Below are 26023 nucleotides of genomic sequence, written 5' to 3'. Positions count from 1 at the left end.
AATTCTGTAAGGAAAGCTCATCTTTTCTTTAGAGAAGGAAAACAAAAATGTTTCTTGTGCAGAAGCAGAGATAAGAAACCATAAGTATAGGGGAGGAAGGAAAGAGAGAGAGAGAAATATGATTCAACCTGGTTCTCTGGGAGCTTTCTATTTCTCCTGGCTCCCTCTAGTTTAAGTCCCAAGCTGCCTCCCATGGGTTCTAGGAGATACCCCTGTATCATTATAGTCCATCTCCTTTTCTTGTTTAAGTTTGATTGTGTTGGTTTCTACCTTTTAAAATTCAAAGAACCTTAAGGGAGGAAGTTCCCATACCTTATCACTGCAAAACATCTCCAGGAAGGGACCTCCCCTTCCTTCCTGCTGTATAGGTTACAGTCACAGACATGGCAATGAGATTTCTCAGCCTGGTCTGATTTAAAGTCAATACAAGGGAAACTGGAATATTGACTCATGCTTCCATCCCCACCTACACTGGCCAAATTTAAGGATTACCACTTAGCACCAACACTAAGAAAAGCAAGAAAGTCAAATAAAACATAATGATTCCAATTTGCCTTGGAGAAAACTCTCCTCTTTATTTTCCTTATCCTTCACTCTCCTGAGCTCTGGAAAAGTTATTTCCTACTCATCTCCTTTCTTCCTTCCTGCAACATCCCCCACCTTCCTTTCTCACTCTTACTCGATGACCTTACTGCTATTCCACTGAAAAAAAGAAATTGCCAGAAGATAACTTTCTTTTTTTTTTTTTTTTAAGATTTTATTTATTTATTTATCAGCAAGAGAGAGAGTAAGAGAGAGTGAGCACAGGCAGACAGAATGGCAGGCAGAGGCAGAGGGAGAAGCAGGCTCCCTGCTGAGCAAGGAGCCCGATGTGGGACTCCATCCCAGGATGCTGGGATCATGACCTGAGCCGAAGGCAGATGCTTAACCAACTGAGCCACCCAGGCGTCCCAAAAGATAACTTTCTTACCCTTCCAGACTAAATCTGCTAAACTACCAGCAAGCATACGTGTTTTCTTGGCCCTCCCTCCAGTGCTTATCAGCACTGCCCAAGAGAGTTGTTCTTGAGGATAGAGATGTCCCATATTGTCTCTGTTCAATACACAGGTTGCTTGCCACATGTAACTATTGAGCACTTGAAATGTGGCTGGTGCAACTAGGGCACTGACTTTTACATTTTATTTAATTTTAATTAATTTAAATTTAAATGGCCACATCTGGCTAGTTGGGTGGCTGCTGTGTAGGATAACACAGATACAGATAATTCTTGAGTTTCGCTATACAGGGAACAAAGAAATGGGGTGGACAGTCACAGAGGGATAGGATCAGAGCCGCACTTTTTAAAAGGATGGATAAATGATATCTTAGCACAGGAGATGGAAATGATCCAGTAGAGATAGAAAAATAGATGAAACGGGAGAAAGCAGAGTCAACTGTAGAAACAAAGTAGATCCTAGGTAAAGGCAGGCCATTGCATATGGTGGCATAGTCTCATATGGTGGCCACTAGCCACAGGTGGCTATTTAAATGTATGTTTGTTAGAACATCATGAAATGTTAAATTTATTTCTCAGTCACGTTAGTCATATTTCAAGTACGTTCCATATTAGATGTAATTTCCATCACGGAAGAAATTGCTGTTAGTTAGACAGTGCTGCCTTTTCCTATTTGTCTTCTTTTCGTATTATCATTCTGCGTTTTGCATATTTTTAAAAAGTTTTTTTTTAAGTTTTTAAGATCGCCTTTACATACATGCATAGATTTGAGAGCCAGAAAACCCTCCATTTTTTTCATTCTTTCCCAATTCTTTTCATTCTTTCTCAATTTTCCACTCTCCAAGTCATCACATTGAATTCTTTTATCTTTTTCAAAAATATTCATGTCTCTAATTCTAAATAATTTTCTTGTACTGTTTCTCAATTGTTTTCCAAGGTCTGGACACTGCTGCGATTTCTTATGAAATGTGTGGAGTTAGCCTGCCCACACCACCTCCTCCATCTCGCTGCACACACATGAACACTTCCTGCCCCTATCTCTCAAGAGAGTCAAACAATTATTATGGTAAGATCCATATTTTGTGTTTTAACCCTCCGGCAACTTTAAATCACACTGTAAAATCCAAAATCCTTACCGTGATGTGCAAGACCATCCCTCTTCTATCCCCAGGTCACCCTGTTTTACCCTTGTTCGCCACACATGGTCCACACTACGCCCTTGCAGTCCCTCCAAAATGTTTTTATTTCAGGGTCTTCCCACTTGCTGTTACTGCTGCCTAGAATGCTCTACTCACAAAGCTATCTCCTCCAGTCATTCAACTGTCGCCTGCCCAGAGAGACTGTCCCTGGACACCTTACTGGATGGGGGAAAATCTGGCATTCTCTATCCTTTTGTTCAGTTTAGTTTATTTATTTATGATCCCGAACAATACCTGGCTTTATGTTTTTGTTTATGTCTGTTTGTTCTCTGTGTTCTCCATTAAAACGTACGCTTCATGAGAGGAGGGTCTTAGGCTTTTCTTTCATTCCAGTGTCCCCAGCACCTAGAATGTCCTCTGGTACATAGTTGGTGCTCTGGTGCTCAAAAGTTATTTGTATAAATAAATGAATGAGTGAGTAAATTGATGAATTTAGCCATTTCCGAAGCTAAGCCAGTTTTGCATTCACGTTGGTGGGAAAAGTGAGTTCTGTCCAGGCCAACCCACAGAAACCATTCAGATACTGGCCATTTTCCACAGGCTGGGAAACTGTCCTGGGAGGTAGGGTTCAGACTCATCATCTCCTTGGCTCTTTATGATGACCTCTTAGAAGAGCACAGAGCAACTTGTTTCTTTGTTCTTTTAAAGTAATCCTGTCTTAATTAGGAGGTAGCATGGACATTCCTTTTTCATCATGGGTCATTAGTACCTTGCTAGCAAATCACTTACATAGCTCCTGTCCATGCTGGTATTACTGTGACTCTAGATCAGCTTACTTGTTCTCCACTGCGAAGAATTTGCTGTTATAACATCTCCATCCCTTCCAATAAACCAAAGATGGTATTCAGTGAAGTTAGGACAAGAGCTCAGTAGTCTAAAAGGTAACTCAGCCCCATTGTTACCATCTTTTTTTTTTTTTAAGATTTTATTTATTTATTTGACAGAAGAGAGATCAGAAGCAGGCAGAGAGGCAGGCAGAGAGAGAGAAGGAAGCAGGCTCCCGGCTGAGCAGAGAGCCCGATGCAAGGCTCAATCCCAGGACCCTGCGATCATGACCCGAGCCGAAGGCAGCAGCTTAACCCACTGAGCCACCCAGGCGCCCCCCATTGTTACCATCTTAATAGTTGATAAAATCCCACAGGTCCTAGAAGTGTATTTAATTATCAAATCTTCTTGGCTAAAAATCTATATCGGTCTTTGTTGACCATATAATTCTAGTGATCAATTGGGATACATTCTAAAATCTAGGACAAAATACATTTTCAAAGGTAACTTCTCTTTCTTTGGCAAATGTAATTTTATTTTTCTCACATACGCAATGTCTTCATCGCAGAAATCTCAGAGAATACAGTTAAACAGAAGAAAACTGAAAATATCTATAATTAATACTATACCGTGAACATTTATTTGCATAACTTCCAGGTCCTTCTGAGAATACAGTTCAATGTATGCAAAACATTACTAAATAAATAAGCGTCACATTCTTTTTTCTTTTTTAAGATTTTATTTATTTACTTGACAAAGATCACAAGTAGGCAGAGAGGCAGAGAAAGCGAGAGATAGAGAGAGAGAGAGGGAAGCAGGCTTACCACTGAGCAGAGAGCCCGATGCGGGGCTCGATCCCAGGACCCTGAGATCATGACCTGAGCCAAAGGCAGAGGCTTAACCCACTGAGCCACCCAGGCGCCCCAAGCTTCACATTCTTACATGGAGAAGATCCTCTGGAAAATAGGTGGGTATAAACAAAAACGAATGCTTTTGGATTCAATAAAAGGATAAGATACCTTTCATCAGCATATTTTTGGCCATTAATACCAAGCTTGGCTATTCATAAAAGTTCTGACCCTTGAATATTGTGTTTACTGTTCTTTGTAGAATAACCAAAAGAAAGAAAGAAAGAAAGAAAGAAAAGAAAGGGAAGGAAAGGGAAGGAAAAAAGCCTGTGTTAATTGGCGGTGATGCACGTAGCCTCAGTCTATGTAAAGTAATGACCTGAACAAAAACCCTGAACACATATGGCTGGTAGAATAGCTGTGGTTAATAATGTTTATGTAATCCAAATAAAGTTAATGGGTTTTAGGACCAATCCCTGGGATATTTAAGGTCAAAGAGAATTAAATGGGATGTGAGGGTGATCTGGCTGGGACATCTGGTGTGTCCCACTGATCCGCCAGGGTTGATTCGCCTGATCTGGCTGCCTAGGCCGGTGTCCACTTCCTCCATCACCGCCCCACATATGTCTCTCCCCAAGCAATGTGCTGGGGGGAAGAGGACCACTTATCCAGATAGAGGAGTCTCCCATCAAGGGTATAGGAATAGCTGGGCTCCTCACTAGAACCTCAAACAAGCTCTCAAGGTCCGTACTAGAAGCTTAAAAAAAAAAAAAAAAAAAAAAAAGAAAGAAAGAAAGAGAAAGAGAGAGAATTAAATGAAAACCAGGATTCTCAATCTCAGAAAAGATTGCTACCAAAGACATATTATCCAGTCCTTCAATTATATCCAATGTTTGGGGTCCAGTTTTTCTTTTTAAAATTGGGCACTTAAATAAATAAAATGATGTACAAAAATGAGGGCAAATGACAAGAAGTTGATGATTGCAGACCAAAACTAAACATTCTCCCCCTCTTTTTTAATAGAATGGCAGCCAGAACAAATATTTCTTTCTATTTATTCAAAAAATAATAAACCATTTTGAACTCACTTATTTTGCTAAAGAAGTAGTGGACCAAAAGGAAACATTCAAGTATTATTAGGACTGAATCTAAATTAAACTCATAGTCCTTTTCTTTTGAATTTCTGCTCTGAGGATCAGTGGGACTGAAGAGATGTTTTCCACATATGTAGAGGTAGAGGAAAGGTTTCTGGGCCCTGCTGTGGGAGTAACTGATCCTCAGAGTCATTAGTACATTCTGTTTGTAGGGCGAGAGCACATAGAGTGATCTCTGTATGTACTTTGTATCTCATGCTACAAAAGCTTCAGGGGTTGAACAGCACAGCTGTGCTTTCCACCTTCATCAGGTTCATTGCTGAGGAGGAGATGAATATGAAACAAACAAGTCTTTAGGCCCAAAGGAGAACGAATGACATTAGGAGTGAGTAACTGGAGATCCAATCTTTGTCTCCAGGCTTGAGGTAAAGCTTCTCTGAGGAAGTCACCATTCGGTGGAATCACCTGATAAAAGTTGAAGGAGAAGTTGAAGGAGAGGTTGGTCTCCACCCCACCCCTTCCCCATAACTTCTGGTGAGAGGCAGCAAAACATGGAAAGTCTCAGAAGCAGGCCTTCACCAAACTATAGGAAGACCTCTGTAGCTAAGGAATGAGTAAGGGAGAGATGAGTTCTTGGCTTACTCTACTGCTACACGTATAAGCACCATTATTTTTTTCAAAGATTTTACTTATTTATTTGACACAGAGAGACACAGTCAGAGAGGAAACACAAGCAAAGGGAGTGGGAGAAGGAGAAGCAGGCTTCCCACAAGCAGGGAGCCTGATGCGGGGCTTGATACCAGGATCCTGGGATCATGACCTGAGCCGAAGGCAGCTGCTTTATGACTGAGCCACCTAGGTGCCCCTATAAGCACCATTATAAATAGGGATGGTGGATATTTGGGAAGAGAACTATCAAACTGTGGTGTTAAATCCACAGAATACAAAATCACCCCCTTCCTTTTATAATTCTAATCAGTCCTCCTTAGTTTCCTTTCTTTGCTCTCATCTGGAAGGTCGATGGGCTCCATAGTTCTGTCCTTGCTCTTGGTCCTTGTTCGTTTTTTTTTTTTTTTTTTTCTTAAGATTTTATTTATTTATTGGACAGACAGAGATCACAAGTAGGCAGACAGGCAGGCAGAGAGAAAGGAGGAAGCAGGCTCCCTGCTGAGCAGAGAGCGCGATGTGGGGGCTCGATCCCAAAACCCTGAGATCAGGACCTGAGCCGAAGGCAGAGGCTTAACCCACTGAGCCACCCAGGTGCCCCTCCTTGTTTGTTTTTATGCTGCACACTCTCCTGGAAGATCCCTGGTGTTTCTCAAGCAGGTCTGACAGGCTTCTACCCCAGGGCCTTTGCCCATCCATGTCCTTACACAGAGGACTTCCTTCTTCCTGTCTTCTCATGGGTTACACTCTCTTATTCTCTCTCCTATTAGGCTACATCTGCTCAGCTGTAGCTCTTCTGAGAGGAATTCTCTGATCCCTTAACATTCTCTATTTCCTTACTGTCCTTTATTTTTCTTGAGAGTACTAATATTACCTGGCATTGTATGGTATTTTCTTTTTTATTCTAGGTCTTCTTTCCACTAGATTGTAAGTTCCCTGATCCCAGAACTTTGTCCATTGTTCACTGCTGCATAAACATTCTAGCTACCCATATGGTGTTACTGGTACAAAGTAAGCAATGGGTATTAGTTTCACGGGCAGATTAATGAGTACATGAATCAATGATGGAATGAAATTCATACTGTCCATGGATTCAGCTACTAGCCACATGCTGATGACTCCAAAATCTACACTTCCTGCCCCTCCCTCTTGAAAGCCAGATCCACTTACCCCAACTTCCTGTGAGACATATGTGTTGTCACAATCTAGAGGCACTCACATTTACTTGCCCCAAACGGAACTCATCACCCCCAGTAACCTAAACTTGCTATTCCTCTTGTGTTCCCTTCTTTTGTGAATGACTCCACCATCTGCCCCTTTGCCTAAGCCAGAAACCTGAGAATCATGTTCTATTTGTTCCTCTCCCTTATCCTCCACATTCAGTCTCTAAATCCTATTGATTCTAGCCCCTTTGGCTTGATCCTTGTCCTGTACATCCCCACTGACACCATCTCCTTCACTTGTTTATCGCTTCTGACTACTTGACTTCCCATAAACCTTGTCTCCTACCAATTCATTCTTTACTGTGCCACCAGGGAAATCTTTCTATAGTGTGCTGTAGTCATGCTTACCAGTCTCCAGTGGCTACTCTTTGCTGAAAGTTAACAGCCAAGCTTCTAGGTATGACATGCAAAACCACTTAAATTAAGTCCCCAACTAAATTCTAGAATAGGTCTCCTGCTGGCTCTCCTCTTATCTCTGTTTTTGCTCCACCACCACCATTCACAGTAGCACAACGATGAGCAAGGAATATTTTCAATACATATCTCTGGGTCACATTCTCAAAAAAAGTATGTTTTTCTTGGTTATGCAGGACCTTCATGTTTCTGGATAAAAGGGAGAGTCCTTTAAGACAATGTCTCTTATGATGATGATACTCTTAAGAGAATCTTAAGACCTTTCCAAAAGTTTGCCGCTCTGTGGAAGGCGTAGAGCTATGCCTTCTGAAGGAACCTGTTCCCAAGTGTGAAAGGAAGACCTGTTATGTTTTCAACTTCATCATTTCCAGGGAAGAGGTAAGCCTTTAATTTGTACTCAGAAGGTGCTCCTGACACCGAGAACTTCCCCATGTCACTGACCTGACTCCACGATGCTGAAATTGTTTCCATAAAGGAACTTCATAGCTATCTCTGCATTGGTTTACACAGCTTTCAAGGAGAATAGGGAATCTAGTTACTCTTTATAAACCTAAATGGAATAACCAGTGCCCATAAGTAGAAGCTATAGTCATGCCTACTCATCCTTGGGTTTAATAAAAGGGATACATTCTTGGAAATTCAAGCTATCTAACAAATGAATCAGCTGTCTGGCAAGATAATGACTTCCCCATCAGTGAGGATATTCAAAGAGAGCCTAGATATCCACACCATAGTTATTAGATGTTTCAAAGGAATCATATATCTGAACAGGTGTTGAATAAAATGAGCACAGATGTCCCTTCCTTACTCTGATATTCTTATTTGTCTCTGAGTCAAAGGATAATTACACAACCCTCCATTTTACTTTGGTTGTATAGACTTAAACTTTGGTTAACAGATGGGAAAACAGATTCTGAAACTAAAAGCCCAGGGATTATTGTGCCTATTTTTATCAGGTGGTTTTGTATAATCCTGAGATTTAAAAAAAAAAAAAACAACAAAAAAAACCACTCTGAAGAAAGTTGTTTGTAGAATGGATTTCATCACAGTGAGTATTGTCACAGTAAAATATTTCCATAGCAAGTATATTGTCACACAGCAAATTATGAGGCACTGTGATGAGCACTTTTCAATGTATTAAATAATTTGGACCTTTTTTTTCAAATTTATTTATTGGAGTTTGACAAGAACACTTTTTTCCCCTTACATTCGATTGGTCTGATTCTGTAAAATGAGCGGCTGGTTGTATCTAGACTTTTGGATCTACAGGTTTCAAAGTAAAGATCATAGAGCAGGTTTAAATTCGTTTAAAGATTCAAGCTCTGAAAAATTATATATAGTATTAGTTAGGATCCATTTGGGAAAAGAGAACTCATTTACGTATTTCTAGCAGAGGGAACTTAATACAAAAATTCATTAAGAGGATGGTGGAAAGCCTGGAGTAGTAAGAGAAAAATAATCAGGTTACTGAAAGAACAACCACAGGAAACCAGTGCCTCCCTGAACCATTCCTGCGTGTCAAGAATGGACACTCCAGAACAGGCCTCATGGGGGCTGCCAGGCTAACCCCCCCAACATCCTCCACCCCCGGTGCTAGCCCAGTTGCATTAGAGGCTGCCCTATTCCTGCTGCTGCCCCCATCCCAACTGATAGCCAAGATGAGAAGAGAGTCACTTCTCCCCTCTTCTTAGGTTCCAGGGTTCCTCAGAGCCTGCATCCGATGGGAAGCCGGGGAACAAGGACCTGGGAAAGCACAGCTGGCAAGATTGCAGCCCCTGAAATCAGCGTACAAAGTGCGTACAGCAGAGTAAATGAGCTAAGACCATACGAGCAAAGGACTCCAAAGCCTAGAGACTGGTAATATTGCCCTCCTTTTCAAAGAGGGGATTAAAGTGATTTCTGCAAAGAGTAAACCAATTAGAATGACACCAACTTCTAGCAAGATTCTAGAATAGGAGACGAAAGGATTGTTTCTGTGTCTTTACATAGGGAGAGGAGAGTCAGAAGAAGCCAACTGAGTTATTGTTACTCCTGAGTTATTGTGTTCACTACCTCTGGAAACCAGATAATAGAAGGGCCAAATGTTAGCAACCCAGAAGATAGGAAATACGAGGAGTCTCGGGGTATAAGTGTCCAAGAAACTTGTCCCAAATCAGGAACCATTTTAGAATAGTATATAGTCACCTGTTCCGTTGAAGAGTGCGCATGTGTGATACTTCATGAACAGAGATGAGTTTTTAGATCTGGAAAGACTGCAGAGATCTCCTTTATCATTGTAAGGTGGCTGGGAGTCAGACCGTGAATGCCTTGTCTGAAGTCACACAGCTGAAGATCGGAGCAGAAATGCAATTCAGGTCTCTCTGTTTGCTCTCAGTGCTTTACTGTGCATGACTCCCCACAAAGGACTGAGTATGATATGGCTGCACTTCTCACAGTTCTGGAGCCTGGGAGTCTGAGATCAGTGTGCTAGTGTGGTCGTGTTTGGGTTAGGGCCCTCTTCTGGGTTGCTGACATCTTGTGGCCTCACATGGTGGCAGGGGCTATAGAACTCTATGGGGTCCATTTCATAGCAACATAAAATTCCATTCTCATGGGTTCCGCCCTCATGACCTGAGCACCTCCTGAAAGGCTCCACCTCCCATACCCATCACATAAGGCCTTAGAATGTCAGCATATGAATTTGGGGGGATGCAAACATTCAGACACACAAGCATAGGATCCACTTAAGTATCATTCACTAAATTCCCCCTTGTAGACATGCCACGCGCCTGGGTCTGACTGTGTGTTTTATATGCATTCTTGAAAATCCCTACCATTTCTTTAAAATACTGTATATGTATGATGTAGGGATGACTTCTGCTTTAAGGGCAAGAAACAGGTTCACAGGGTTGTCATGTGCTCGTAGGAGGAGGAAAGTCTGACAGGTGAATGAATCTCTCTGACCCCAAAGGGCATGCTCTTCCCACTCTGATATATACTCCTTGTTTACTCAACACTTACCCAACAAATACATGTTAATTCTTTTTTTCTAGAAAAATCAGAAATTGTACCTCAAGTATAGTACTTGAGCAACCTATTAAAGAAATAGAAATCCATTTATAAACACAGGCCAATGCCATGTTCTAATAAAATAAAATAGGCTTCTAGATGCTTAAAGTGAGCTACTACTTCTGAAATATTCATGTGGCTCCCAGAGAGAGGTTATTTAGCCATTGATAAGATTCTGGGACTTCATTAACCTTAATAAAATTAGGTCTGATTCTTTAAATTAAGCAAGAATAATGCAACACCAAAGACAACTTCTGGCTTGGAGTAGAATATTGCCTATGGCTGGGGTTCTATCACTAATGACACGAAGTATTTGGAAGGGCTTGTGAACATTTGCAGTCTGCAGTTACTGGGAAACCAACAGTAAGGCTAATATATTGTTACTATACTAGGGAACTACTTTATCGAAGACAAATGATCTCTTTGTACAGAGAGTTTAAGAAAGGAGATTCCATTTTTTTTTCCTGCTACATTTATTCCCAAAGGACCCTGACTAACCATGGCAGAGGTGGGCTATTTCGGTGGAGGACGAGAGAGCCAACAGGTTAGGCTTTAGATGGTCTCTCACAGCTGTTCAGTGCAACATTGTAGCAGGAAAGCTCCTTAGACAATAGGGAAAAGAATGAGTGTGGCTGTATTCCAGTAAAACTTTATTTACAAAATGGGAGGCTAGGGAGAGGACTAGAGTTTGCTCGTTCCTGGGCTACAGTGTTAGAGGGCACCGGGTAATAAAGGTTGCTTCTGCTTCTACTTACATGCCCAAGAGACTATCAAACCAAAGAAGCCTAGGGACACTTACTAATTTTTTAATCTCACTGTAAATATTGGGATACTCAAAGCCAACAGAGAATATGACTTTTCTCTAATGTGAATGTTGTACTTATTTTAAAGGGTTTGGTTGGAATCTTGGGTGTTAATTTATCTGTTGTATTTCTTAGTGGCTCTACATAAACACAGAAAAGAATTTAGATGCAAGTCATGGAAAGAGGCCAGGATGAGCTTCCAAGCGTTCAGAATCTTACAACTGATGATGGTGCTTGATAGGTATTTGATGGAGAGATGGTGAGTATCTTTCCAACTTATTTATTCTGCCAACTCTGAAACTCTAGAACCATGCAGATTAGTAGCAGCTAATTTCACCTGAACACGCTATTAGAATTTTCTATGACCAAAGGATATGCCAAATCTCCTGAAGTACTAATCAAGATTAAAAATTTTTCATGATGATTCTTGGTTTTGTATATGTGTTTAACCACTGGAGGGACGTATCATCTTTTAGACTGCCGATAATAACATATTCAATAAGGTTTAGTGACTATAATAACTTAATTCTATTATAGCTCTTTTCTCTAGAGATTTTTTCAGGGTTATGTTTCTTATAAAAAATGACACTCATTTTATATGTTTTTCTGATGGAGAACCACTATGATAACATGAAAAATTCATTATATCCTTGGAGTCTTGGTTATCAATCTCATTATGATGTCGTAGCAGGTTAGATGTTGGAGCTCAACTGTAGGTAAAGTCCAAGTAATTTTCTACTTGAATTCAGTAATAAGAGTAGTACAGTGGGAAATGGTACTACGGTCAGTAAACATGGCCTGAACTGTGACCTGGAGAAGATACCGTGCTAAGCATCACACATATCTTATCTCACTTAACCCCCAAAATAGCCTAATGATGGAAGTGTAGTTTTACAAATGAGAAAACTTATGTCAGAGAGGTTATATAGTTAACCCAAAGTTAAAGGACTGAAATCCAGGTCAGTCTGATAGCAAAGTTACTGCTTTTAAGTACTAGGCCAGGGATTCTGAAAGTGTGGTCCTTGGACCAGCAACATGAACATCACCTGGGAACATGTCAGAAGTGCAAATTCTTAATGCACCCTCTCCCTGCTGAATCAAAGACTCAGAAATGGGATCCAGTAATCTGTTTTTAACAAGTCTTCTCCTAGAGATCCCAATGTCCACTGACATTCAAAAACCTCTGTACTATGCTAGATTTCATTTAAAACAAGTACAGAACATTGAATAATCATTGGTTGCTCAGTTAATTAAATGCCCTAGGTACCCTAGGACTTCATGGTGCTCCCAGGAAGCATTAGGTTATAATAGTTTATTTTTATTACATTACACTCATTTCTGTATATTGTAAGGTTAGATTATGAGACACTGTGCCTAAACAGGCAACAGAGTTAGAAACTCTGTTTTCCAAGTGGGAAAAGCCCCAGAATAATCTGTTTAGAATGGCAAACAGAGGCAAATATGAATAAATGCTACTCACTGGCCAGCCAAGGCCTGAGAAATGTTAAGCCAAAAACAAATTCTATACTTGGTATTTATCAAAATACCCCTTGCTTTTATGATTTCAGGGTAGCCAGAAATTCACCTACTTGATAACATTCCTTTGAGCCAAACTCAGAAGTCCTACTGGTGGTGATGGTCGAAGCAGTGAATGTGATGGTGACAGAGAGTGATTAGTGGCCAAAGAGATTGGGTGACTTTTTAAATCACAAAATAACGGACCTTATTAGTGATATTTGTAATGGGATATTTTAATGGATACCATCAGTGCTACAATTGAATGGGATATTTTTAGCAATATTTTTATGAATTTATAGACTCACAAGGGGTAAAACATCTCTCCCACCGCATCCTCTAGTCTCTTCTCTCCCTCTCAAGCTTTGCAAAACCCTGCACATGTATGTGGCTCAAAATACCAAGTGGAATGGGAAGTTGCCACGCAGGGAAGAAAGAAAATCTCACTCCTCTTTAATACTTACGAGGGGCTTTTTTCTTTTTTTTTTTTTTTTTAAGTTGTCCTGAAAAAGGCCACTGTTCCCCACCTGGTAGCCCAGCACATGGGCCATGCCCCTACTGACACAGGCTGGGCTGGTGTTGGGAGGATCGGGGGCACACAAAAGTTTGGCTGCATTAAGAACCTTAGCACAGGGAATGTAGGTGGCTGCCCGGGACCCTCCTCAGGAGTACAGCGCTCTCCTCGAGACTTTGCTTAAATCCCCTGGGGGGGCTGGCAGTGGCACCTGGCTGAGATAGATGCAAATCTGGCTGGATCCCTGTGAGACTTGGTCTCACAGAAACCACAGAGACTTGGTTCCTATTTCCTTTCCTTAGGTCACTCTTTGACCCATGACCCTGCACAGGGGGGCACTGCTTGCCTAAGTTGCTCCAGGACTCGTGTTCAGGGGATCACAGGCTCTGCCTGTGACCTGGCCTGCTTCCAGGAGAGCTCAGTTGTGAGCTGATCCTTCCCACCAGCCAGCACAGTGGGCTTTCGTGAGACTGAACCTCTCTAAAGGTGCTGATGCTCTGGTTTGAAGGGACTCATTCATGTTGGATATAGGAGATATTTAGGACTCTAGAATACCAAGACAGAACTCCACTTAGCTTTGGGTTTGAGTTCATGTAGTCGATTTGCTTTTGTCTGTTCCTATTCTGACTGTGGCTTCCTCTGCTCCACAACATCCCAGGGCAGTGGGAAGTCTATATTCACCCTATATACACTCCACTGCTGTAACACAGGGTTTACTTCACTCACTTTTCCCTGAGTTCCTTGCTCACTAACTCAAGCTGTCCTCAGAGGTGGCCAAGCCTATTTCCTCCAAAGGCTTTCCAGATCATGGCTTGAGAATTGAGAAGGCTAATGGGCCCTTCTGACCAGTGTCCTGCTTTGTCTCCAGTGGATAAGGTGGCATCATGCTCTCTGGGAGTGAGGGACAAACATGTCTTAACAGAATGTGACAGTTTTACTCATTCAGCCTGCAGGCCCCTTGTCTATCCTCCAGGCTGGTGGGGATGTGTGAAAGTCAAGGGTGATGTCAATAGGGACAGAGACCACTTTCTAAGAATGTGGGGATTTCAGCCTAGACTTCAAGAGAAGACAGGGTTAGTTGGAAGATAGGTTGTTCTGTCTTTATGCTATTTAAATTCCAAATTGTGAGTTTTATATGACCCCAAAGTGATAATAGTGGTCACATTTTTGGGCATTCCCTACATGAGACCTGTATTTGTGGTCATTATCAAGAAAATGCAATAATGAATTATGGGAGAATTATTGGAAACCAGTACACACAGACCACACAATGCATAATTCACTGCCTTGCATAAGTGATATAATAGGTATTAAATAAATGCAGAGATGATATCTGTATGGTTTCAATATTGATGAGTTCAGAGTCATAACTCTGTAAGTAATAACAGCATTGCTCTCCTTTTTGGGTGTGGAAAATAAAAAATTATCCAGGAGAAGAATATTTGACAGTAAAGATCATGAGTGATAATTCCTAGACCTTCGCAGAAAAAGATGGTCCCTGGACATTGGCCATGACTGAACAATACAAACTAAAGTATTTCTTCCACTCCTTCCTATTACCTTGAATCTGAATTGTTAAATCCCTACACTTTCCAGGGGCCCACACATTTTATTTTAAAAAGTATTTAATCAAAGTCTTTAGTTAGATAAGGCCTTGCAAAAAATTTTCCCAGGGATGTCATATACCACACCTATGGGCTGCTCTGCTTGGCTGTGACCTTTTCTTTCAGAGTTAACAAGTGTTAATTGACTCACCACACAGTACCAAGTTCTACGTCAAATGCTGTGAGTCCACACCTCATCAAAACCTAGATGATGCAAGCACTGCCCTCAAGAGCCATGATCTTGCTGGTTGCATGACTTAGACATATGAAACTTATCAGGGGAAATAGAAGACCAGACATTAGATGGTGCTTACTGCATCTCGAAACATGGCAGCAATGGAAATGCTCAGTTTAGGTAGGGGTGAACTCAGGGTGGGCTGGTGTCTCCAGGAAGACTGGTGGCACTGAATGGAGGCCCCGAGGCAGATGCTGGGCTTGGAAAGGCTCAGAAGGATATAGACAGCAGGCCGGGCAGGGGCAGCAGCAAGAACCCCTTGAGGAGGGAGCCCACTCCAGGAGTCCGAGGACATTCTGAACTGAAGAAAGCATCGCCTCTGCTTTCCTGGAACTACACTGGCCCTGAAGAGTGTTTGGCTGACCTGGAGTGGGAGTGGTGAGCTATTAGGGAAACCCTGTGAACAGGAGATGTCCACAGGACCCTTTCCAGGCTGTAAGGCTCTCATTAGAAATCATCTGAGTGGTTTCTTCAACACCAGTTTCTTGGCATAGACCTAACCTGTCTGTCACTCTCTCCATCTTATTCCTCCCACTGCCCTGCCAGCCCAGGTGTAATTTCTGTGCTGGTCTGGCTGCCATGTTCTCTATGCATGAATACTGGTTTTCACCTTGCACTCCTAACCAGGCCTCATGTGGTGCTTATGTGACATCATGAGCTCCAGACTTGACATCAGAAGACCTGTGGCTAAGGTTCGCTCTGCCACTTACTGGCTCTGGGACCTTGGGCAGGTTACCGCATGCCTCAGAACTCCTGTGTCTTTGTACATGGACACAATCATGCTCTACTCCTTACTTTATAGGGTGTTTTGAGGAGAAAATGAAGTTCTTTAGCTTAAGAAATAATTTCTAATACTTAAATAGAGCTTACTTTGATCAGGCAAACTTCTAAGTGCTTTAGATATGTTAAGCATTTTATTTTATTTTAAAAGATTTATTTATTTATTTTAGAGACAGAGAGCGCACTAGCAGGGACAGGGGCAGAGGCAGAGGGAGAGGGAGAATCTCTAGAAGACTCCTTCCTGAGCACAGAGCCCTGGTCTGGCCTTAATCCCCAGTCCCTGAGATCAGGACCTTAGCCAAAGTCGGAGGCTTAACTGACTGAGCCACCGAGGCACCCCATATTAAGCATTTTAATTCTCACAATAATGTTGCAAGGAAGAAACTATTATAAGTACCATTTACATTGGGAAACATAGGCACAGAGAAATTAAGTAATTTCCCAAAGATTACCACACTTATTAAATGTAAGAGCTGGGATTTAAACCCTGGGTCACCTGGTTCCAAAATCTATTCCCTTAACAACCACATTATACTGTTTATCTAATAACAACATGAGGTACCACTTAGCATAGTAAGGCTTACCATGTGTCTGATACTGGACCAAAGGCCCAATTAACTCATTTAATCCTCACAATAACCCTTGGAGGTATCTATGAGGCAGGTGCTATTATCAACTGTAGTAAAATGATTTGTAAGAAACCTCTACATACAGGAAGGGAGAATAGATGGGCCTCTTCTTACTCCTCCCACTAAGTCCAACTGAAACCCTGTCCAGTATAAAACAGTATAGAACAAACACTGGGAAACTCTGAGAAGTGGAGAGGAGAAGCTAGACCATCTAGAGACCCAGAAATCTGAGGAACAATATGGTGTGAGTTCCCTGGGCTTTGTGTTTTGCCTCATCTATCCAAGACCTGGGGCTGAAAAAGTTGGAAACCTGAAAAGGCCAATGAGTATAACCCCAAAAAGTCCCAAGGGAAGCCTGCTCTTCTGAGCCAAAGGAGCAGCCTAGCAAGACAGAAACGTTTTAGACAACGACTGCTCTACTTCAGCCAGACGCCTCAGAGAAATCTGAGCCCGCTCTTACCCATGCTAGTAAGGCTGAGTGGGGAGCCTGGACTTCTCCCCTCGTGAAGTTGGAACAAGGAGCACAAACTCTCTGCCAAGACTTTCATCCCCCAGGGGTAATGAGCATCCCTCCATGTAGCAGTGTCAATTGCGATCAGCTGGGGACCTTGGACTTCCATCTCGGTCTGGCAGTGCTGAGGTGCCCCTCCCCATCCCCACTGAGATGGTGTCAGAGGAGGCCTAATGCAGAATCAGGACTCTCACCACTGCACAGCGGTAGTGAGGGTCCCCAACATTCCCACCATGATGTCAATGGAGACCATGTGAGGAGCGGGGATGAGGCACCCCTATGCTGCCCAGCTGGGGAGGTATCCGTGGAGGCCTAGTAGGGAGCCAAACCCCACCCTTACCCAGCTGTGAGGAGAGAGCCCCCAGCTGGGCATCAACAAAGGCCTAGTGGAAAACCTGAACTTCTACCCTCAGTGGGCGGTAATGAGGTTCTCCCCTCCTCTTCCCCTGCCCAAGTAGTGTCAGAGGAAGCCAGATATGATGAAGGTTTAAATAAGATCTGGAGTCTCAGAACATGTAATTCTCCAAATGTCCAAGAAAAAGAAATTTCTCATTATACCAAAGGCAAGGAAGAGCTCAGACTAAACGAAAAAAGACAAGCAATAGATACCAACACCAAGATGATAGAGATGTTAGGATTATCTGACAAAAATTTTAAAGCAGTCATCATAAAAATGCTTCTAAGTCTTATTTCACTTAGCATAATGCCCTCTGGGGAGGCCTTTCTTGGAAAGGAAAGGGAAAAGAAGAAAATTAGGTCCCCATGTGCTCATTTTTTCCTTAGTTTTCCCTCTAATATCTTGAAGAAATGTACGTACTCCCACAGTTTTCTGAAATACGACGTTCAAATGATTCCCTGAATGTAACCATCAGGATTTCTTTAAATCCATTAACTAATCTCTTAGCAATTTGGAATGTATGTTACAGAGGAGTGTCTCTGTAGATATTTCCGTGTTTCTCATGTACTTGCTTTTTCTCCCCATCAACAGCTCATTTTACACAATTTCCCTTCTTTATTTCCTCAAATTCCTTTTTTCAATTTTTTAAGCCAAAGGTAGAATTTAACTATGTGTTACCTCTGAGATTTCCAGTCATGGCCTCATGCCGTCCATCCCTTATTTTTTGTCTGTTACCTCTGCTCACCTAGATGAATTAGTAAGAACTCTTGCATTTTTTAAGGATCTTGGTGATCACTAACAGTCTTTTGCTTTCCTTCCTGGTTTTATATCTGTTCTCCACATCTTTCTCAAACTGGAATCTTGCTTTGTCTTTCTTTTCTTCTTTATTTCCATCATGGGATTTTGCTTCCTATCACCCCACTGGAAGCTTATTATTTTTATTTCTTGACCTTGAGAATAAAAAAAAGAGAAATATGTTTCAACACCACAATATGCTTTTTTCTTTTCTAAATCACCTTAGAACTAATGTTTCACATCAAGTGCCTTATAGAACAGAAATCTCAAAAACAATTTAAATTTTTTTCTTTACTGAAGTGAAGGATGTCAGAATGATTGTATAGAACCTTCTTTCCTATTCTCAAGTACGTAAGAGAAGCTCCTTCTGAACAGGAACAGAATTCAGACATAGTTGGGGTTAACATGAGGTCTCTGTGGCATCATATATCATGGAGGTCTCCTGTGTCCCAAGACTCTTGTAATAGATGATTTCAATTCCCCAACTGAAAGACCCTCACTCCGCACCCAAGAACCAGACACCACGTCTCCACTGGATGCAAGTCGCAAGAGGTGATTTATTGTTTAAACAGGCGCCTGCGGACGCATCAGCCTCCTGTGGACTGAGTGTGCTGGGCTAAGTTGGGGAGCAGATTATATAGGGCAGGGTTGGGGTTGCGGGAAGCAAGCTTACAGAAGCAGATGCATGGTTACAGGGATCTGATTGGTTAATTTAAATCAAGCATAGTCAGGCGTTGGGTTTAAGGCAAGGACACAGCCGTTTGTTCTGGCGGGCCTTGCCTCAGCACTCTGGAAAGTCCCAGGTACACTCTGTTTCTCATTTGTCTTCCCTTTTGACAGGCCGGTTGACCATAGACATCCTGGTATGTGTTGCCATCCGGCTATGGGGACAATAGGTTACTTAATCAAGCCTTCAGCAAGGGGAGAGGGGGTGCTGTGGGGACAATAGGGTACTTAATCAAGCCTTTAGCAAGGGGAGAGGGGGTCTTTCACAACCAGTACCCAACAAAAGCAATGAAATGTGTTGGGGCAGTGCTGGTTGAAATTTAAGTGTTCCCGTCCTTCATTTTTCTGATGAGGCAGACTTACCCAGAAAGTAGTTTTGAGTAACCCTCATATCTGAGACTGTGAGACTCTGAGGTATTTATTCATGAGATCTGAATTTATTCTTCCAGAGCTGGCCACTGATTCAGAGATCAAATTCTACTCAACTCATTTTAAGTGTAAAGAACTTATTTTAAGCTCCAGACAGCTTCTGGAATCTTGGGGAAGTTGGACATACTCTGACAGGAACTGGGAGCTAGAAAAGTTGAATCCAAGGAGGTCTCTTTCAGATCTTTCTCTCTCCTTCCTTCTCTCTAGATAGCCATGTGATCCCTCGTGTACACATCTGCCCTCGTTCTCTCTCCCAATCTCTCTCCCTCTCCCTCTCTTACTCTTTCACTATGGACTTGCGGCTGAAAATGGCCACGAGGCCCAACATTCCATCATTGTCTTCCTGCCCAGCAGCCTCCTACAGCTGACTCTGTATCTCAGAGTTCTAATTCCAAATCTCTGAGGAAGAAATTGGACCCCATCATGCTCTTTTAGAGCCATGCCCTAAGCTTCAGGAAAGCCTATGGATGGGATTAAATCAGTGACTCTTTCGGATCCAGGATCCAGGGCTTCTCTTTCACCCATGGCAGGAGCAGTGCACAAGATTAGATTATCTGAATAAAGATGGGGCAATTGTTTTAAAATACTTAAATAGTGCATTCTGTAAGGATTTATTTATTATATTATTTGTTATATTTTGGCAATACTTTTCAATAAAGGTTCATATTTGCTGTGGAGGGAGAAGTCGTTTTCTTACAATTCAGCCTGAGCCAGATGGGGACCTTCTCTTCTCTCTTACAGTAGAGTCTGTGGGGGCTGCTATGCAATTGAGAGGCTTACAGTATTTGGGGGATTGGACTACTGGAAAGAACAATGAATTGATGATTGGGAATCCAAAAATTATGACAAGGCCCCAATATAATCCTAATTTACTCTGTGATCTTGGCCAAATCGAATCACTTTCTGGGCATCTTTTTTTTTTTTGTACAATGAGGGGGCTGGTGTTCAGTGGTTTTCATATTTTTTAGAGTATGAAAACTTTTCTTAATTAAAAAAAGTTATGGTTACTGCATGAAAATGGTGTCAATTTTGTTGCCCAGGGAAAGAAAAAAAAAAAAAGCCCTATAAGTATATATTTGTTCCAAGACTTTTAATAACTCCAGAGTCTCTGGAAGTCCAAATGCCACAGGCTGGAACCACGAATTTAGCTGACTCTGAGGTCCCTTCTGACTCTGATATTCTGGGATTTAAGTCAGGAGAATATGGACTCCTCAGAAAACATTCATTTATTCAAGAGGAAAGCTGACATTCAATATTACCAGATCTGAGAAGTTTTTGAGGGAGATGAATTAAGGCTGACTTCAGGGTCTAAGAATCTTAGCAGAGAGAGAAGATGGGAGGAAGAATCAATATGAATAACTGTGGGAGACCATGGGGTGACATGACGATGAACAAGGTTACATAATGTAGCTCATGCCAGGGAGAGGATCTGATCACTAACAGAAGGAAGGAAGAGGAGAAGGCAATCTCGAGCCCCAGGCAAAGCAGGTCCTTAAGCGAATATATTGTTTGTTAACATAATAAATATAAAATAACACCATAATATAATAAGATTATATAATAAGATGTATTATTATGTGTTATATTAATTAATATTCACTGTTAAAGGGACAAGGACAGTGCAAGTTATCTAAGGAGAGGTTCCTCCCTCCTCCTTAATCACAATCAGAGTTGAAGTGTTCCTTAAAGCCTTCTGGTTTGACTTCTGTAAGGATTAGTAACAGTTGAGTTGACATCAACAAGGTACTGGCAATGTCTTAGGGTGATTTCTACAATATATGTATAAGAGACATACTCTCAGAAAAATACATTTTTGTAGCTTGTCCCAGCCCTGTCATTTTTATATTTTCAATACTTTGTGTGCTTCATATCAAAAAAGAGATTGATTCTGAAAGACATCCTGCCTCACAGCACTCTTCCTGAACTTGGAAGGAGATCTGAACTTGACAGTATACATTTCCCAGAGTTACATACAGATTTGGGCATTAGGTTGAGGTTATAATGTCAAATTTCTACCCAAATTGTCTTCTAAATGCAAGGAGAAGCTTGGCAGGCAAATAGGGCAAATTCTTCAAAATTTTTTAAGGTTAATAATTCTCAGGACTTAAAAAAAATCACTAATAGTTTAATTCCCATTTTCTAGCAAACATTCCCCTAGAAACATAGGAACTTCCTCCATCCCCCAGGAAACCCCAAATGTAGGAACTCTAAGAAAAACAAAGTTTCTAAGAAAGTATTGGTTCAAGTACGAATCCAACTGAAGTGTGTGGTCTGTATTCTGAGCAGCTCACAGATTGTAAGAAAAGTAGACTCTTTGCTTTCTCCTTGAAGTTGTAGACATGTACTTACATAAGAATTCTATTTCCTCTTTTAAGATGATTCAAGTCATATTACTTAATTATTCCGTGAATATAGTTCACATATTCATGTATTGTGAGTGTTGTGTTCTGTTTTCAGAGTCAAGTCAACTTATAGACAAAGTGTGTTTAAAGAACAGAATGTTATTTTTTGTTTTTTTGTTTTTACTGAATAATATATTTTTTTAATTTTTAATTTTTTATAATCATATAATATATTTTTATTCCCCAGGGTACAGGTCTGTGAATGGCCAGGTTTACACACTTTACAGCACTCACCAAAGCACATACCCTCCCCAATGTCCATAACCCCACCCCCCTTCTCCCAACCCCCCTCCCCACAGCAACCCTCAGTTTGTTTTGTGAGATTAAGAGTCACTTATGGTTTGTCTCCCCCCTAATCCCATCTTGTTTCATTTATTCTTCTCCTACCCCCAACCCCCCCATGTTGCATCACCACTTCCTCATATCAGGGAGATCATATGATAGTTGTCTTTCTCCAATTGACTTATTTCGCTAAGCGTGATACGCTCTAGTTCCATCCACATCGTCGCAAATGGCAAGATTTCATTTCTTTTGATGGCTGCATAGTATTCCATTCTGTATATATACCACATCTTCTTTATCCATTCATCTGTTGATGGACATCTAGGTTCTTTCTATAGTTTGGCTATTGTAGACATTGCTGCTATAAACATTCGGGTGCACGTGCCCCTTTTGGATCACTATGTTTGCATCACTTTTGTTTGCACTACCCAGTAGTGCAATTGCTGGGTCATAGGGCAGTTCTATTTTCAACATTCCAGAGTGGTTGCACCAGCTTGCATTCCCACCAACAGTGTAGGAGGGTTCCCCTTTCCCCGCATCCTCGCCAGCATCTGTCATTTCCTGACTTGTTAATTTAAGCCATTCTGACTGGTGTGAGGTGATATCTCATTGTGGTTTTGATTTGTATTTCCCTGATTCTGAATGATATGGAGCACTTTTTCATGTGTCTGTTGGCCATCTGGATGTTAAAGAACAGAATGGTTTTTAATCTAAACATTAACAATTGTTAAGTTGATGACATCGCTGATAGAAATTAAATGTGGAGACTGGAAGAAGAAGAAAAGACAGTTCTAGAGGGACAGAGAGAGAGAGAGAGAGAAAACAGAGAAAATAATGGGGAAAACTCATCAAAGAAACAGAAGGAAATTTCCCCAAATAAAGGACATATCTCCAGATTGAAAAGTTGAACTGGTTGTTCAGCTCAATTAATAAAAAATATGTCCACCATAAAGCTACAATACTATGAAATTTCAAAAGCCCAGGAATGGAAAGAAGATCTCTAAAACTTTCAGACAGAGAAAGAGAAAATTAATGTACATACACAGTGCTGCTTATAAGAGTGGCATTTTTTGTAGCCTTATAAATCTCACTGCTCACAGAGAGTTTTTCTTCCACTTGAGCTAATATTGTGGTCCTAAAGGCCCATCTTTTGAGTTTAACCTCTGATCACTTCCCTCACTATCTTTTTCCCCACCTGATGCCCCCATTGAAAATATTGCTATAGGTTTCTATCAAATACTCAACAGAGCTTATTCTCCCCTTGCCCATTTCCAGATCTGATGCTGTGACAGACCAAGTGTGGACTAGCCTGGATCTGCATCTTCTTGCTGGGAGAGCCATCTCTGTAGTCATTCTTTCTACTGGGAAATGGTGAGTGTGGATTTTCTTGGCTGAGGCAGCTGACCTCAGTCACCAGGGTACCTGTGGAGACTGGCCCCAGGCTTCTCTTACCACCCCCAAGATGTTGACAACACCTTTTTTTTTTTTTAATGCTGGGAGCAGAGTCAATCTACAAACACCATCATGCCTTCATGAGACTTCTCTCTGTCTATTCCCAAGCCATAGACCTGTCCACAGAGCATCACCATCAGGCAGGGAAGGTGGAACAGCAAGCATCTGCTTACACTGATAGCCAACACGTGGGTGGGTAGTCACTGTGCCCTAGAAGTAAGTACTTAAGGACACAGGCTTGAAATTATATATTTGTACAAGATTAAAGCCCCTTCCTTCCTTTGTTCTGACTCTTCTCTCCCTAATTTCCCTCATATCTCCTTCACGATGGTAGTACAATACTACCTACCCTACAGTCACAGTCCTTTTTTAGGCAACCACTTCTACTTCTTCCCATTAGCATTTCACTGTTCCATGGGATTTTACATATTCCTGTGTCCTTCCAGCCTGCAGACACCAGAAACTGTTCAAATGGTCACGTCTACCATTTCATGTTTGCTACTTAACAAATTACCACTTAGTGGCTTAAAATAGTAACCAATTTTTAGCTCACAACTCTGCCATTTGGTAATTTGGACTGGGTTCATCTAGGTATTTCAGGTCAGTTTGCCTGGAGATTGGCTGGTTGGGGCTCCTTATTTGAAATGTCTCATCTCCACTTTACATGGCTTCTCCTCTCCCAGCAGGCAATCCTCCCCCTCACCCCCACCACCTGGTAACTGCATTGTTGCAAAGACAAAATATAGAAAGTTGCAAAGGCTGTTTTTCCTCCCCAGTTTTATTTAGAAATATTTGAAAAATTTTTGAGAAATAATTGGCGTACACTACTGTATAAGTTAAAGGTCTATAGCGTGTTGGTTTAATTTATATATATCATGAAATGATGACCACAATAGGTTTAGTTAACATCCATCTTCTCTTATAGACACAATAAAAATAAAAACAAATTCCTATGATGAGAGTTCTTAGAATCTACTCTTTTAACAATCTTCCTATATATCATATAACAGTAGAGCTATAGCTCTCATATTGTACATTCTATCCCTAGGACTTATTTATCTACTTACTGGAAGTTTGAACCAATTCCACATGCCCTCTCCACCTCAGGTAAGCACAGTCTTTTTCCAGATTTCTTTTCCTATGACTTTGGTTTAAAAATTTTTTTTATTAGAGTCTTCATGTAAGTGAGATCATAGAGTATTTGCCTTTGTCTGTCTGACTTATTCCACTTAGCATGATTTCTTCAAGGTCCATCAGATGATAAGGTTTCCTTGGTTTTTTTAGGGCTGAGTAATATTCCACTGTGTATACGCATACATTCACGCACATACTCACACCCACACTGCGTCGTCTTTTTTAAAAAAAATATTTTATTTATTTATTTGACAGAGATCACAAGTAGGCAGAGAGGCATTAGCATTTCACTGTTCCATGGGATTTTACATGAGATAGGAGGAAACAGGCTTCCCATGGAGCAGAGAGCCCGATGCGGGGCTCGATCTGAGGACCCTGGGATCTTGACCTGAGTTGAAGGCAGAGGCTTTAACCCACTGAGCCACCCAGGCACCCCAGTGTCTTCTTTATCCATTCAAGCAACATGGACGCTTAGGTAATTTCCATGTCCTGGTTATGCTAAAGAATGCTGCTATGAACATGTGGATGCAGATATCTTTTCAAGTTAATGTTTTCCATTTTCTTTGGATATATTCCCAGAAGCGGAATTGCTGGATCATACAATAGTTCTATTTTTAATTTTTTTAGGAACTTCCATACTGTTTTTCATAGTTGCACCAATTTCTAATTCCACCAACAGTACCCAAGTTTTCCCTTTTCTCCACATCCATACCAGCATTTGTTATCTCCTGTCTTTTTGATGTGGCCATTCTATCAGGCATGAGGTAATATCTCCCTGTGACTTTAATTGGCATTCCTTAATGACTAGTGATATTGAGTATCTTTTCAGGTACCTGTTGGCCTTTTGTACTTTTTCTTTGGAAAAACATCTAGTCAGGTCTTTTGACCATTTTTTAGTTGGATTATTTGTATTTTTTTATATCAAGGTATAGGAGTTCTTTATGTGTTTTGGTATCATCCCCTTATCAGATAGGTGGTTTATAAATATTTTTCCCATCAGGTAGGTTATTTTTCACTTTGTTGATAGTTTCTTCTGTTCTGCAGAAGTATTTAGAAGATTTTAGTTTGATGCAATCTCAATTGTTCATTTTTTATTTTGTTGCTTTGCTTTAGGTATGACTTCCAAAAAATCACTACCAAGACCCATGTCAAGGAGCTCCCCTCCTGTTTTCTTCTAGGAGTTTCAAGGTCTTTAATTGATGTTTGTGAGCAGTGTAAATAGGGGTCTGGTTTCATTCTGTTACATGTGAATCTCTAGTTTCCCCTGTACCATTTACTTTATTTATTTATTTTTAAAAAGATTTTATTTATTTATTTGATAGACAGAGATCACAAGTAGGCAGAGAGGCAGGCAGAGAGAGAGAGGGAGAAGCGGGCTTCCTGCTGAGCTGAGAGCCCGATGCGGGGTTCGATCCCAGGACCCTGAAATCATGACCTGAGCTGAAGGCAGAGGCTTTAACCCACTGAGCCACCCAGGCACCCCCTCCTGCATCATTTATTAAGAGATGCTCTTTTCTTCATTTGGTATTTTTTGCTCTCTTGTCAAATATTAATTAGCTGTATA

The 26023-nt window shown here is 41.2% G+C and overlaps 1 long non-coding RNA gene across 9 annotated transcripts in view; it reads left to right on the top strand.

Moving 5' to 3' along the window:
* Positions 1-6116: 6116 nt before the first annotated feature.
* LOC116593680 overlaps positions 6117-26023 on the top strand; it is a 71113-nt gene continuing 51206 nt past the window's right edge. For all 9 annotated transcript variants that reach the window (XR_004286935.1, XR_004286933.1, XR_004286941.1 and 6 more), the window contains exons 1-5: positions 6117-7581; positions 8895-9060; positions 11190-11313; positions 23149-23244; positions 24374-24432. This is a non-coding gene — a long non-coding RNA (uncharacterized LOC116593680). The remainder of the gene's footprint in view (positions 7582-8894; positions 9061-11189; positions 11314-23148; positions 23245-24373; positions 24433-26023) is intronic.

The sequence above is a fragment of the Mustela erminea genome, chromosome 6 (assembly GCF_009829155.1).
Source record: "Mustela erminea isolate mMusErm1 chromosome 6, mMusErm1.Pri, whole genome shotgun sequence".
In the NCBI taxonomy this organism is placed as follows: Eukaryota; Metazoa; Chordata; class Mammalia; order Carnivora; family Mustelidae; genus Mustela; species Mustela erminea.
Note: the sequence above shows the minus strand (reverse complement) of the source record. Positions and strands in the feature narration are given on the sequence as shown.